The 14,370-nt window shown below is 44.9% G+C and overlaps 1 protein-coding gene across 2 annotated transcripts in view; it reads right to left on the bottom strand.

Annotated features, from left to right (window-relative positions):
• The window catches only part of LOC139401870 (coronin-7-like), a 255,018-nt gene that overhangs the window by 89,051 nt on the left and 151,597 nt on the right, over nt 1-14,370 (bottom strand). The window lies entirely within an intron of this gene.

Here is a 14,370-nt window from a genome sequence, read left to right as displayed (position 1 = left end):
CGTCTACATCGGGTTGCCTTTTTACACCACATTGGCATGTGACAGATGGTGCTCAGGTCAAGCAGAGTGGTCTCTAAGGCTTGGGGTCAGCGTGTATGGGTCAGTTAGTAAAGAGGCCAGGGGGCTAGTAGCTGTTTAAAGCTGACTGACCTGGGAACAGGAGCAAAGCCTTCTAGGACCAGAGCCAGTCTCTGAAGAATAGTCACAATCTAAATCAGATCCAGAGTCAGAAAACCAAGTGTATCAGTTGTAATTTGAGCACAGTGTTGAGCTAGTGTTTACTTTATAGTAGCTGTCCCTAACTGACCTCAGACCTGCTTGTTAGCATTCTAATCTAATTGTGTTCATTATCTAGTAATTCTATTTCTATGTCCCTGACTGACATACAGTGTATGACTGGGGCAGGACAGTGTTGTACATTTGAGTCATTGAGCAGACACTCTTATCCAGAGCCACTTACAGTAGTGAGTGCATACATTTGATCTCATACTGGTCCCCCTTGGGAATCGAACCCACAACCCTGGCGTGGCAAGCACCATGCTCTACCAACTGAGCTACAGGGGACTCCATTACCAGAGACAGTCTCTATCTGAAGAATAGTCCCAGTTTAAATGTGATCTAGAATCAGATCAGGTAACCAGGTTTTGTTTCACTAGACAGAGACAGGTGTTAGGGTATGGGATCAAACGTTAGTTCAAAACCCATCACAAAGGAAAGGAGGATACAGACCTATCCATTGTTCTGGTCTCTGCACACTTTGTATGAATGAGATATTTTTGTATGGTAAAGATCAGACGCCTAATGGGCTAGTCTCTCACCACGTGTCTGTATAAAGAGCTGTGATTGGATAATCAGCCAATTGACCACAGGGATGGTAGGTGTGTAACAGAGGGCTGCTTTGTGTCCATGTGAGTGAGTTGTGACCTCACTGACTTTATTAGTCAGAAAGTTCAAGGGTCACAGGGCTGGGTCACCTCATCAGTGCTGACTGAGGGAGGCAACGGCAGCCATGTGTCAATACCTATACGATCTGCAAAGAGCAAGACAGAGAGTTAGTGTGTGTGTGAATCTCATCCAAGGGGATCTTGTCGGGCATCTAGAATCCCTTCCTCTGCAGTATGTTTAGAGAAAGAAAGGAGAGGATTTAAACTGAACCTCAGACCTTAAAGCTCAGAGGCGGTATAGACATCTGCTAACACAGACTATTGTCTGGCCTGGCCATCGTCTGCCTCTCTTCTCCTCTCCCAGCCTCGCTCCCTGGGAATGGAGCAGCCAAGGCAGCTCTGAAGCGCGGAGGATTTAACCTGGGTTGAGTTGTACATACACACTTTGGAGGTTTTGGGTTTGGAAATGCCCTGGAGGAGTGCAGAAAGTGCACCTGATGTGGCGGTGGGGCCGGTAGGTGGGCAGGAGGCTCAGGGGTGTGTGTGTGTGTTTCTGTCTCTGCATGTGTGCGTGCGATGGGTGTGTGCCTGTGTCAAACAGGCCCTGTTATCTGTCCTATCTTGGTGGAGGGTTACACAAAGGACACAGTCGCTTTAACAGCAGTGGAAACAGCCAATCTGACTCTGACCCCTGACCTCTAGGAATAGTAATATGGCTCATTGCTCTCAATTCTTTGTTTTCCTGGCAGGTGATGGTTATCTAATGAGATGTATTAGTTAGGCCAGGGCTTCCCAAACCTCTCCTCAAGCACCCCTAGCCATTCCATCTATGTCATGTGTTTGAGTATAAGCACATCTGATTGGTCAACCAATCACCAAGCACTTCATTAGTTGATTCAGGTGTGCTAGTTCTTCGAATACATCCAATCAGTGGAAATGTCGAGGGTTTAGGAAACACTTCATTAGGAAGAAGAGATGAGTGGCTACTAGAGAGTTACTAGGGAGAGAGATAGTATGCTGAGTTACTAAGGAGAGAGATAGTATGCCTAGCTACTAGAGTCATTTTATGCTGGGACCTTGTCTTTTAATGGAACAATGCTAGTAGTCTAGAGCATTAATAACAGTCTGATCTCCATTACTACAGAGCCAGAGATCAGTCCTCCAGTGTATAACACTGTTACCCCTGTTAGATTCACTACAGCAGTGCAGCATCCCACTAGCATTGGGCTCAAGCAGTTTCTATGGATTTACTGCAGTGTACAGCACTAGGGACGTGTATACATAACATTCATAAAAGATCACCTCAGCAGCCATGGGAACACTGGTGTGGAGGTCTATCTGCCCCCTGTGAACCCCTCCTCTTACCCCCATCCCCCTAGCTGCTGTCCTGTGAGATGAAACAGGAGCACCCCCACGCACCACCCATCCTAACTCCACTGTCAGTGCCCCCCTCCCCCTGACCACAGCTGGACCCTGTTACCCACAATGCACCGAGTAAGGGTCATCCCTCAACATGACAGCGCCATCCCATAAACCAGGGCCCCCCTAGACAGGTCAGAGAGCAGCAGATGATGAATGGGTAAAAGGAGGAAAGGGGATTATTGAGAGAAAATGGAGGGAGTAAAGTAGAACAGAAGAAAAGAGAGGAGAGTTCTGGGGGACTTTCTGAATTCTGACGGGTCAATCCACGAAGACACTGAAAACACTTATTGTTGATACCCCCGGATACTTTGGTAAACTGAAACTCCACCTTTAAGTGTGGTGCAAAGTCAATGAAAACATGTAGCTAGGTTAGTGAAGTATACAGCCAATGAAAACATGGAGCTAGGTTAGTGAAGTATACAGTCAATGACAACATGGAGCTAGGTTAGTGAAGTATATAGTCAATGAAAACATGTAGCTAGGTTAGTGAAGTATACAGTCAATGACAACATGTAGCTAGGTTAGTGAAGTATACAGTCAATGACAACATGTAGCTAGGTTAGTGAAGTATACAGTCAATGAAAACATGTAGCTAGGTTAGTGAAGTATACAGTCAATGACAACATGGAGCTAGGTTAGTGAAGTATACAGTCAATGAAAACATGTAGCTAGGTTAGTGAAGTATACAGTCAATTAAAACATGTAGCTAGGTTAGTGAAGTATACAGTCAATGACAACATGGAGCTAGGTTAGTGAAGTATACAGTCAATGAAAACATGTAGCTAGGTTAGTGAAGTATGCAGTCAATGACAACATGTAGCTAGGTTAGTGAAGTATACAGTCAATGACAACATGGAGCTAGGTTAGTGAAGTATACAGTCAATGAAAACATGTAGCTAGGTTAGTGAAGTATACAGTCAATGAAAACATGTAGCTAGGTTAGTGAAGTATACAGTCAATGAAAACATGTAGCTAGGTTAATGAAGTATACAGTCAATGAAAACATGTAGCTAGGTTAGTGAAGTATACAGTCAATGAAAACATGGAGCTAGGTTAGTGAAGTATACAGTCAATGAAAACATGGAGCTAGGTTAGTGAAGTATACAGTCAATGAAAACATGGAGCTAGGTTAGTGAAGTATACAGTCAATGACAACATGTAGCTAGGTTAGTGAAGTATACAGTCAATGACAACATGTAGCTAGGTTAGTGAAGTATACAGTCAATGACAACATGGAGCTAGGTTAGTGAAGTATACAGTCAATGACAACATGGAGCTAGGTTAGTGAAGTATACAGTCAATGACAACATGGAGCTAGGTTAGTGAAGTATACAGTCAATGAAAACATGTAGCTAGGTTAGTGAAGTATACAGTCAATGAAAACATGGAGCTAGGTTAGTGAAGTATACAGTCAATGAGAACATGTAGCGAGGTTAGTGAAGTATACAGTCAATGACAACATGTAGCTAGGTTAGTGAAGTATACAGTCAATGAGAACATGTAGCTAGGTTAGTGAAGTATACAGTCAATGACAACATGGAGCTAGGTTAGTGAAGTATACAGTCAATGAGAACATGTAGCTAGGTTAGTGAAGTATACAGTCAATGAAAACATGTAGCTAGGTTAGTGAAGTATACAGTCAATGAAAACATGTAGCTAGGTTAGTGAAGTATACAGTCAATGAAAACATGTAGCTAGGTTAGTGAAGTATACAGTCAATGAAAACATGGAGCTAGGTTAGTGAAGTATACAGTCAATGACAACATGGAGCTAGGTTAATGAAGTATACAGTCAATGAAAACATGGAGCTAGGTTAGTGAAGTATACAGTCAATGAAAACATGTAGCTAGGTTAGTGAAGTATACAGTCAATGACAACATGTAGCTAGGTTAGTGAAGTATACAGTCAATGAAAACATGTAGCTAGGTTAGTGAAGTATACAGTCAATGAAAACATGTAGCTAGGTTAGTGAAGTACAGTCAATGAGAACATGTAGCTAGGTTAGTGAAGTATACAGTATAATAATGTCAGCTTTGCTAACCACAGTATTGTGCAACGTGTGTAATGCAATGCAGAGTATTTTTTACTTGTGTAAGAAATGTGCTTAAGTATTTATGATGTTGTGCACCGTTGGCCAGACATGTTTAACTTGCCGTTGAATCTATAAGGGTTGAGGAGGGAGGGAGGGAGCAGGAAAGTGTTGATGGAGAGGAGGAGGTAGAGACTAATATGAAAGAGACGGGGGAGGAAGAGAAAGAAATTGAAGAACTTGTTTTCCCTCTCCTGCAGTACGATCAAGGCTTTCGGTAACCATGCCAAGTACACTTGCAGCTTGTTATCCAGTGAATGATAATAACAAATGTAAATTATAAACTGCTTTTCTCTCCCAAGGTGCAATGCAACCTAGTAGTAAGCAGAGATGGATCTTGACATCGGAGAAAGCACAGTTGGCGAAGAATCTTCAGTCTGACACAAATAACATTCTGTCCTTTCTGACTTTACTAGAACCAGCCTTACAGAGAATTCAGTCAAAGATGAATCTGGCAATATAGAGAATAGAGAGAAGAAAAGGAAGGAGGGGTAATGATTTTACGACATCTGTCAGGGACAATGAACCTCTGGCAGCCACAGTATCTTTGTAGTGGTGTGAAGGGGGGGTTATGGGGCAATACAGTGAAACAAACTTTGCAAGCTGCTGCACACAACTCTCTCTCTGGTATATTTCAGGCCCACCACAAGAAAAGGGCCTGCTCAGGCCACATCCCAACATGCTATCCCAGCTCTCACTACCAGCCTGATGGATGTCAGGAGTTCTTATTCCTTCAAACGGCACTAAATGAATATCAGGTCTGCTTCGCCTTCACATCCAGCCTTTCTCACTAGGCTCTGATGTTTAATCTTCCTCTCCCTCCATCTCCCTCTCTTTCTCTCATTGACCCCCATTGTCTGAGATTGATGGTTTTGACCGAGTCTGCCCCCTGCTAGGACAGCGTGAGGGCCATACCATTAGAGAACCGCAGCCAGGGGAATGAGGGAAAGATGACACAGTGTTCAGATCTTAGAAGTGACGGGGGATCAAATTACCGCTCTGTGGGGGGATCAAATGGAGATAGATGTGATTTAGTAGATGTCTGCAGTGAGCGCACACACACACACACACACACACACACACACACACACACACACACACACACACACACACACACACACACACACACACACACACACACACACACACACACACACACACACACACACACACACACACACACACACACACACACACACACACACACACACACACACACACACACACGGCCCTGTCCTTTCGCTGGAGATAAGGGCTCTTGACATTGGGCCCTGGGCCTGGGAGGCCCTGTGAAGCTGTAATTGCTGAGGCTTCTTGACTCTCTCTCATGTAGGCTAGACCTTTAAACCCATCTCAGCCCTCCACCTGACTGACGAGTGACAGGACCAACCCTTCTTTCTGTTTCTCCTAGCTTGTTGGACCTTTCTTTTCCATCCCTCTCTCCTTTTGGTTCCCCCTGTTTTCTTGCTTTTTCCTCTATGTCTAGAGAAGAAAGAGAGGGATCGAGAGCGAGAGAGCAGGGAGAGAGAGAAAGGCCTTTCATTTCTCCGCTCCTCTTCATTTACAGCCACATGTTCTTCTTGCACAGTGTTACGCAAAAACGTTGCCATGCATACTCTCCTCTATCACAGCCTAGCTAGGCTATCTCCTGGCCTGAAGCACCAGCAGTGCCACACATTCATCATCTTTTTATAATAGATACGGTCATATTCAAACCCAGAGAGCACAGAGGTTATAACTCTAGTTGTGTAATGAGAGTAGGAACAAAGAAAGCCCTACTCCCATAGAGATACATGTTGTTATATACTGTAAGTCCTCTCTAGTGTTCTGTGTCATTATGTGTTTACTCCATCCACACATACAGTCAGTCCCTAGTCCGTTGAGATTTCCCCCGTTTTTCTTGGGAAATATATAGCTTTCCTAAAGGGGAAACGTCCTCTTAATCTAACGTTGCAAGGGCCGAGTGTGTGTTTGTAGACAGATGAGACTCGGAGGAAGCTCCCTTTCAAACTCAGCTGCAGCACATCTCAGGAATGTTTCAAGTTTAAACAGAGAGGAGGCAAAGAGCGGTGGAGACAGCAGAGAGGAAATGACAAGCCTGAGGAGGAGAGAAGCTGACGCTCAACGGCTGCATTCCTCCCAGGATGACAGCAGACCTGGGTTCAACCACTGTCCCGAAATCTTACAAATACTATGAGCGTTTGCCTTGGAGTGCCAGGTGGGCGTGGTTTTCACTTTTAGGACTTTTCTGTAGTATTTGAAATGATTTGAAATAGTATTTGAACCCAGGTGTGGAACAGTGTTTGAGGTGGTTGAGGCTCTATTCTCTACATTTCTATCTGCTCTGAACGTTTCACCTTTTATTTTTATTTCACCTTTATTTAACCAGGTTTAACCAGGTAGGCTAGTTGAGAACACCTTTATTTAACCAGGTAGGCTAGTTGAGAACACCTTTATTTAACCAGGTAGGCTAGTTGAGAACACCTTTATTTAACCAGGTAGGCTAGTTGAGAACACCTTTATTTAACCAGGTAGGCTAGTTGAGAACAAGTTCTCATTTACAACTGCGACCTGGCCAAGATAAAGCAAAGCAGTTCGACACATACAACAACACAGTTACATAATAAATAGGCCATAGTGGCGAAATAATTACAATATAGCAATTAAACACTGGAGTGATAGATGTGCAGAAGATGAGTGTGCAAGTAGAGATGCTGAGGTGCAAAGGAGCAAAATAAATTAAATAAATAACAGTATGGGGGATGAAGTAGTTGGATGGGCTATTTACAGATGGGCTATGTACAGGTGCAGTGATCTGTGAGCTGCTCTGACAGCTGGTGCTTAAAGTTAGTGAGTGAGATAGAGTCTCCAGTTTCAGTGATTTTTGCAGTCTGTTCCAGTCATTGGCAGCAGAGAACTGGAAGGAAAGGTGGCCAAAGGAGGAATTGGCTTTGGGGATGACCAGTGAAATATACCTGCTGGAGCGCGTGCTACCGGTGGGTGCTACTATGGTGACCAGTGAGCTGAGATAAGGCGGGGCTTTACCTAGCAAAGACTTATAGATGACCTGGAGCCAGTGGGTTTGGCGACGAATATGTAGCGAGGGCCAGCCAACGAGAGCATACAGGTCGCAGTGGTGGGTAGTATATGGGGCTTTGGTGATAAAGTGGATGGCACTGTGATAGACTGCATCCAGTTTGCTGAGTAGAGTGTTGGGGGCTATTTTGTAAATTACATCACCGAAGTCAAGGATCGGTAGGACAGTCAGTTTTACAAGGGTATTTTTGGCAGCATGAGTGAAGGATGCTTTGTTGTGAAATAGGAAGCCAATTCTAGATTTAATTTTGGATTGGAGATGCTTAATGTGAGTCTGGAAGGAGAGTTGACAGTCTAGCCAGACACCTAGGTATTTGTAGTTCTCCACATATTCTAAGTCAGAAACAAAACCTCACTGAATACACCCCATCTGTCTGTCTGTCTGTCTATTTCCTCTCTGTGTCCTCCATGGCTCCCTCTCTGCCTGCCCCAGCCTCATGGCTCCCTCTCTGCCTGCCTCAGCCTCATGGCTCCCTCTCTGCCTGCCTCATCCTCATGGCTCCCTCTCTGCCTGCCCCAGCCTCATGGCTCCCTCTCTGCCTGCCTCAGCCTCATGGCTCCCTCTCTGCCTGCCCCAGCCTCATGGCTCCCTCTCTGCCTGCCCCAGCCTCATGGCTCCCTCTCTGCCTGCCCCAGCCTCATGGCTCCCTCTCTGCCTGCCCCAGCCTCATGGCTCCCTCTGGGCTATCAGATTCTCTGGACCCTGGTCAGAATGAGGCACAGTAAAATAAACATAGACCCCAGAGAGCAAGAATCACAACATTGGGTTTCTTAGGAAAATATTCCAAACTTCATCTACATAGCTCCCCTCCTTACGTCTCTCTCACATTCTTTCATGTCGGCCTCCCCTCTCTCTCCTCCTCTCCCGACACTCATACCTCCATCTATACTGCATGGCTCCCTTGATCTTGTGTATTCTGGCCCTGCTCCCCTACACCCGTCCCCCGTCTCTTGCCTGTATCCTCCAGCGCCTGATTGGCTCCCTCTGTTCAGGGAGAGGTGTGATTGGCTGATGTTTGTCCTGTACCGCTTCAGACACATACCACACAAATGCATACTGCTGTATGTGTCTATGTTGTGACAGACCTGGGTTCAAATAGGATTTGTTTTATTTTAAATACTTTGGGTATTCGATTGAGTCTGCCTGGAGTGCCAGATGAGGGACTATTCCATTGGTTCCATTGCGCCAGGCAAGCTTTCAAAATGTCTGTTTTACCATCCTTCAACTGTTGCTGGAGTTTCCCTTTCCCCAGCCTTCATCCCCCGTTATTCTTTCCCCTTTTCTCTTTTCTCTACACACAGCTGATCCATCCAGCCACACAGCACATCCATCCAGCCACACAGCAGATCCACCCAGCCACACAGTAGATCCATCCAGCCACACAGCAGATCCATCCAGCCACACAACACAGCAGATCCATCCAGCCACACAGTAGATCCATCCAGCCACACAGCAGATCCATCCAGCCACACAGCACAGCAGATCCATACAGCCACACAGTAGATCCATCCAGCCACACAGCAGATCCATCCAGCCACACAGCACAGCAGATCCATCCAGCCACACAGCAGATCCGTCCAGCCATACAGTAGATCCATCCAGCCACACAGCAGATCCATCCAGCCACACAGCACAGCAGATCCATCCAGCCACACAGCACAGCAGATCCATCCAGCCACACAGCACAGCAGATCCATCCAGCCACACAGCACAGCAGATCCATCCAGCCACACAGCAGATCCATCCAGCCACACTCTCTTCTCTGTCTTTCCATCTACCTCTTCATCATTTCCCAACCCTGTAATACTACCAGCCTTCCTGCTTTTTATTATAGGCTGTATATCAGAAGAGCCCGGGTTCATGTCTCTCTGTTGACTTTATGGCTGAACCGAAGGAAAAACTCAAGCCACATTTTAGAAACTTCCGCAAAGGCACGCATAAGCCGAATGAAGTCCTAGTTAAGAACCTGCTAGTAGAAAACTCTATTTAATTTAGAATAACTTTCTTCTCCTGTGAGGGAAGTTCTATACACATGTAATGTAGAAGAGCAGTTCAGACGGACCACCAGCTACATCAGCACGGGCAGAAATCCATTACAACCCACTGAATTCCATTATCAGTCCATTTAAATGTGTTCCCCCAGGCGTTGTGTTTAAACCCATGGGATAACTGCGACCCCTCACCCCAACTACCCATTACACTGTGGTCAAATGGCAGACTGTACCTCCATCAGATGCTATCTTCAATCTCTGAACGAGATTTTCCAGAAACGATTACAAGGCCTATACCTAATGCTGATTAAGTCCAACACAGTACTTTTTGCATTGTTGGCAAAAAGAAAAGCTAAGTTAGTACTTTTTGCACTGTTGGCAGAAGTTAAGAGGTATTTCTCACGGAGTTAGCAGGTGTTGGCTGTTGATAGCTGTTAGTGAGTTAGCTGCTGGCTACTTTGTTAACCTGACCCAATGGCACAATACTAAAGCTACTTTATTGGTGTTTGGCTGTATAACAATACATCTCTGCCCAGCCTTGGCTTTAACATGTAATAACTTGGAACAGAACAATAGGAATGTGTAGCTCAGGGAATGCATCCAAGACATTACCACTATACCTCTCTTCTTTAACGTAATCCGGTTTCAAGGAACTACAGGGGAAAAAACATTTTCATATCAAGGGTTATGATTTCCAGGAGGAGTGGAAAGAGAAAAGAGAGGTATGCTGAAAGAGGAGGAAGATACATACCACAGTGGTGGCGTGATGTGAAGGGATGATACTGGGCTAGAAACTAACTTTCATGGCCTTTGTCCCCCCCCCGCCTTCCTTTTTCCCCTACCTTCCTCTCCCCCCCCCCCCCCCCCGCCTTCCTCTTTCCCCTGCCTTCCTCTTTCCCCTGCCTTCCTCTTCCCCCCCCCCCGCCTTCCTCTTTCCCCTGCCTTCCTCTTCCCCCCCCCCCGCCTTCCTCTTTCCCCTGCCTTCCTCTTTCCCCCGCCTTCCTCTTCCCCCCCCCCCCGCCTTCCTCTTCCCCCCCCCGCCTTCCTCTTTCCCCTGCCTTCCTCTTCCCCCCCCGCCTTCCTCTTTCCCCTGCCTTCCTCTTCCCCCCCCCGCCTTCCTCTTTCCCCTGCCTTCCTCTCCCCCCCCCCCACCTTCCTCTTTCCCCTGCCCCCCCCCCCCCCCGCCTTCCTCTTTCCCCTGCCTTCCTCTTCCCCCCCCGCCTTCCTCTTTCCCCTGCCTCCCAGCCCTTACATCTCCTCTCCAACTCTTGACATTCGAGCCCGTGTTTTTCAGTAGAAAATGTACAAGTGAAATAAAGAACAGCAAAAGAGAGCAGGGAAACTACAGAGGGGGGGGGGGAACAGATCGCAGATATGCAGTGGAAGTGGAACTCGGTGGCTCCGTTTCAGCCGTAATATCTACTTGGCACAAGCCCTGTGCATTTCTGATAGTTTTATACGGCCGCAACTAAAACCGGCTTTTGGAGGAAAAGATGGCGTGGCTGCCAGTGAATTAATGAAACGCCAGTCGCAAGAATGCAAAAAACCTGCTCTGTTTCCTTCTGCAAAGTTCATCATATGTCATGGCCATCATCAGCGGGGGCTCAGTGATTATAACAGTTGTATTACACACAGGCTCATGCAGCTTGTGTTACCTGCTGAGAATAGGAGCTACAATGAGACAGAACAGAGATAGAGTGAGGGATAAAGGTGAAGATGATGATGGTTCATTCATCGTTAGAGAGACAAGGAAGCAGAGCTAACCTTTCGGACAGATAAACTTGGATAAAGGATTTCCAGACTCTGGGAACAACGTGGAAATGGCACACAACAAAACAACCAGGTTATTCTTCAATGTGACGCAGAAGCAACTAGACCAAGTTGAATCAATTCAATCAGTAATGAACTAGAACAGTGTGATTAGCTGTAAGATTATGACTTGTTGTGGGCAGGCGGCTACAGTATGACCTAGTGCAGGATGTGATAATGTGTCTCTCTGCAGGCAAAATACTCATTTATCAAAGAGTTAGATAGAGGAACCTTGAGAATGACGGGCAATGTTTGGAAAAAGTGGAAGTGGAAGGGCGCAAGTTACCGTAACCATGGTGGCACTATCTCTGTAGCTCAGGGATGTGTTTTCAGATGGGAGAGTGTGATCTCTGCCTCACAATGTTGCTACAAGGTTGCAGCAAAGTTGTGCATTGGCTAAACGGGTGGGTCAGTGCTACAAGTGAGTAACGACAGACAGCGAGGCGGAAAGGAAAATGAATATGGGAACGTTTCAGGATGTTTTTAGTGTTGTACTCTTTCAACCCCTCAAGCACCTCAGAACAGAGTTCTATGGGAGTATTATGGGTACATTTGTCAGGACAAACCCTACAATACAAGAAGAATCCAGGTCGTACCCCAAACAGCAACCAGTACCATTAAAACGGCGCTTAAGAAACTCCCTTAAGTGAACAAATTCAACCTGAAGGTGTCTACAATTTCCACTCACACAGCGAGCAGCCCCCCCCCCCCCACAATCAACTTAAATCATGACATTTTTTCTAAATGTTGAAACCTGCTTTCCAAATAAAGGCAGAATTAAAGAGAAAGTAAAACCACAATCAACTTAAATCATGACATTTTTTCTAAATGTTGAAACCTGCTTTCCAAATAAAGGCAGAATTAAAGAGAAAGTAAAACCACTGCAGGTGGAGAAGATGAATAGTTGAATATAAATCAGATGATTGTGTCTGCGTGGCTCATGTTTAAAGGGAGAGAAGATGAATATAAATCAGATGATTGTGTCTGCGTGGATCATGTTTAAAGGGAGAGAAGATTAATATAAATCAGATGATTGTGTCTGCGTGGATCATGTTTAAAGGGAGAGAAGAGGAATAGTTGAATATAAATCAGATGATTGTGTCTGCGTGGATCATGTTTAAAGGGAGAGAAGTTGAATATAAATCAGATGATTGTGTCTGCGTGGCTCATGTTTAAAGGGAGAGAAGTTGAATATAAATCAGATGATTGTGTCTGCGTGGCTCATGTTTAAAGGGAGAGAAGATGAATATAAATCAGATGATTGTGTCTGCGTGGCTCATGTTTAAAGGGAGAGAAGTTGAATATAAATCAGATGATTGTGTCTGCGTGGCTCATGTTTAAAGGGAGAGAAGATGAATATAAATCAGATGATTGTGTCTGCGTGGCTCATGTTTAAAAAGGGAGAGAAAATAATGGCCACCGTCGCAGTCTCCCTGCAGTGTCCAATAAAACTAAGCTTGGCGTATTTCACCCCGACATGAACTGCGGATATTAAACCCAGAGAGCGAGAGAGAGAAAGGTAGGGAGGGAGAGAAAGAGAGAAGTAGGGAGAGAGAGAAGGGGAGGACAGAAGGAAGGAAGAAAGATTGAAAATCTGTATTTTACTCTCTCCTCGCTCAAGGCCACTAACCCGTGCGATTACTCCTTGGAACGAAGGATGATAAACGTCTTCAATGACTCACTTGAGCAGCTCATCTTCCCTTTATATGCCATCCATTCCCCCCTCTTTCTTTCCTCCCTTCCCTCGCTCTCTTTCAACTCAAGTCTAAGTTATGTGATCTTACAGGTGTCCTGTCTCGGGCCTGAATATGCTGGGTCTCAAGTGAATCCGGGGTGTAAATCACGTGACATGCCCATCTGACACTATCCTCTCTTTGGATTCAAAAGCGCCTCTCTCAGCATCTCTAAGTTTCTACTGTATTTCTCAGACGTGTTTAGTAAGGAGCGTTGGCCAAAGTTTTGAGTAATGACAATATTCTAATGTTAGGTGATTTATACTGAGCGTTTGTCAGGAAAGCAGCTCCAGGATATCGATAACGACACAAGTTTAGAGCACTGCAAGCTAAATCACACACAGATGCATGCACACATGAACTATATCGTATATCACATAATTACAGTCACAAACAGAGACTTGGTACAGTTGTAAAAGTGGAGAAATTAAAGGGAAACAAGGAGAAGTTTGTACTGCAGCATTAATACTGTAAAACCATTAACAGCAGGTATAAAACCACTAACAGCAGGTATAAAACCGTTAGCAGGTATACAACAGTTAACAGCAGATATAAAACAGTTAATAGCAGGTATAAAACAGTTAATAGCAGGTATACAACAGTTAACAGCAGGTATAAAACCGTTGACAGCAAGTATAAACAGTTAACAGCAGGTATAAAACCGTTGACAGCAAGTATAAACAGTTAACAGCAGGTATAAAACTGTTGACAGCAGGTATACAACAGTTAACAGCAAGTATAAAACCACTAACAGCAGGTATAAAACCGTTAACAGCAGATATAAAACCACTAACAGCAGGTATAAAACCACTAACAGCAGGTATAAAACCACTAACAGCAGGTATAAAACAGTTAACAGCAGGTATAAAACCGTTAGCAGGTATACAACAGTTAACAGCAGGTATAAAACAGTTAACAGCAGGTATAAAACCACTAACAGCAGGTATAAAACCACTAACAGCAGGTATAAATCCACTAACAGCAGGTATAAAACCGTTAACAGCAGGTATAAAACCGTTAACAGCAGGTATAAAACCACTAACAACAGGTATAAAACCACTAACAGCAGGTATAAAACCACTAACAGCAGGTATAAAACCACTAACAGCAGGTATTAAACCACTAACAGCCGGTATTAAACCACTAACAGCAGGTATTAAACCACTAACAGCAGGTATTAAACCACTAACAGCAGGTATAAAACCACTAACAGCAGATATAAAACCACTAACAGCAGGTATAAAACCACTAACAGCAGGTATAAAACCGTTAACAGCAGGTATAAAACCGTTAACAGCAGGTATAAAACCGTTAACAGCAGGTATAAAAGCACTATAACAGCAGG

Source organism: Oncorhynchus clarkii, unplaced genomic scaffold (genome assembly GCF_045791955.1).
Source record: "Oncorhynchus clarkii lewisi isolate Uvic-CL-2024 unplaced genomic scaffold, UVic_Ocla_1.0 unplaced_contig_531_pilon_pilon, whole genome shotgun sequence".
Lineage (NCBI taxonomy): Eukaryota > Metazoa > Chordata > Actinopteri > Salmoniformes > Salmonidae > Oncorhynchus > Oncorhynchus clarkii.
Note: the sequence above shows the minus strand (reverse complement) of the source record. Positions and strands in the feature narration are given on the sequence as shown.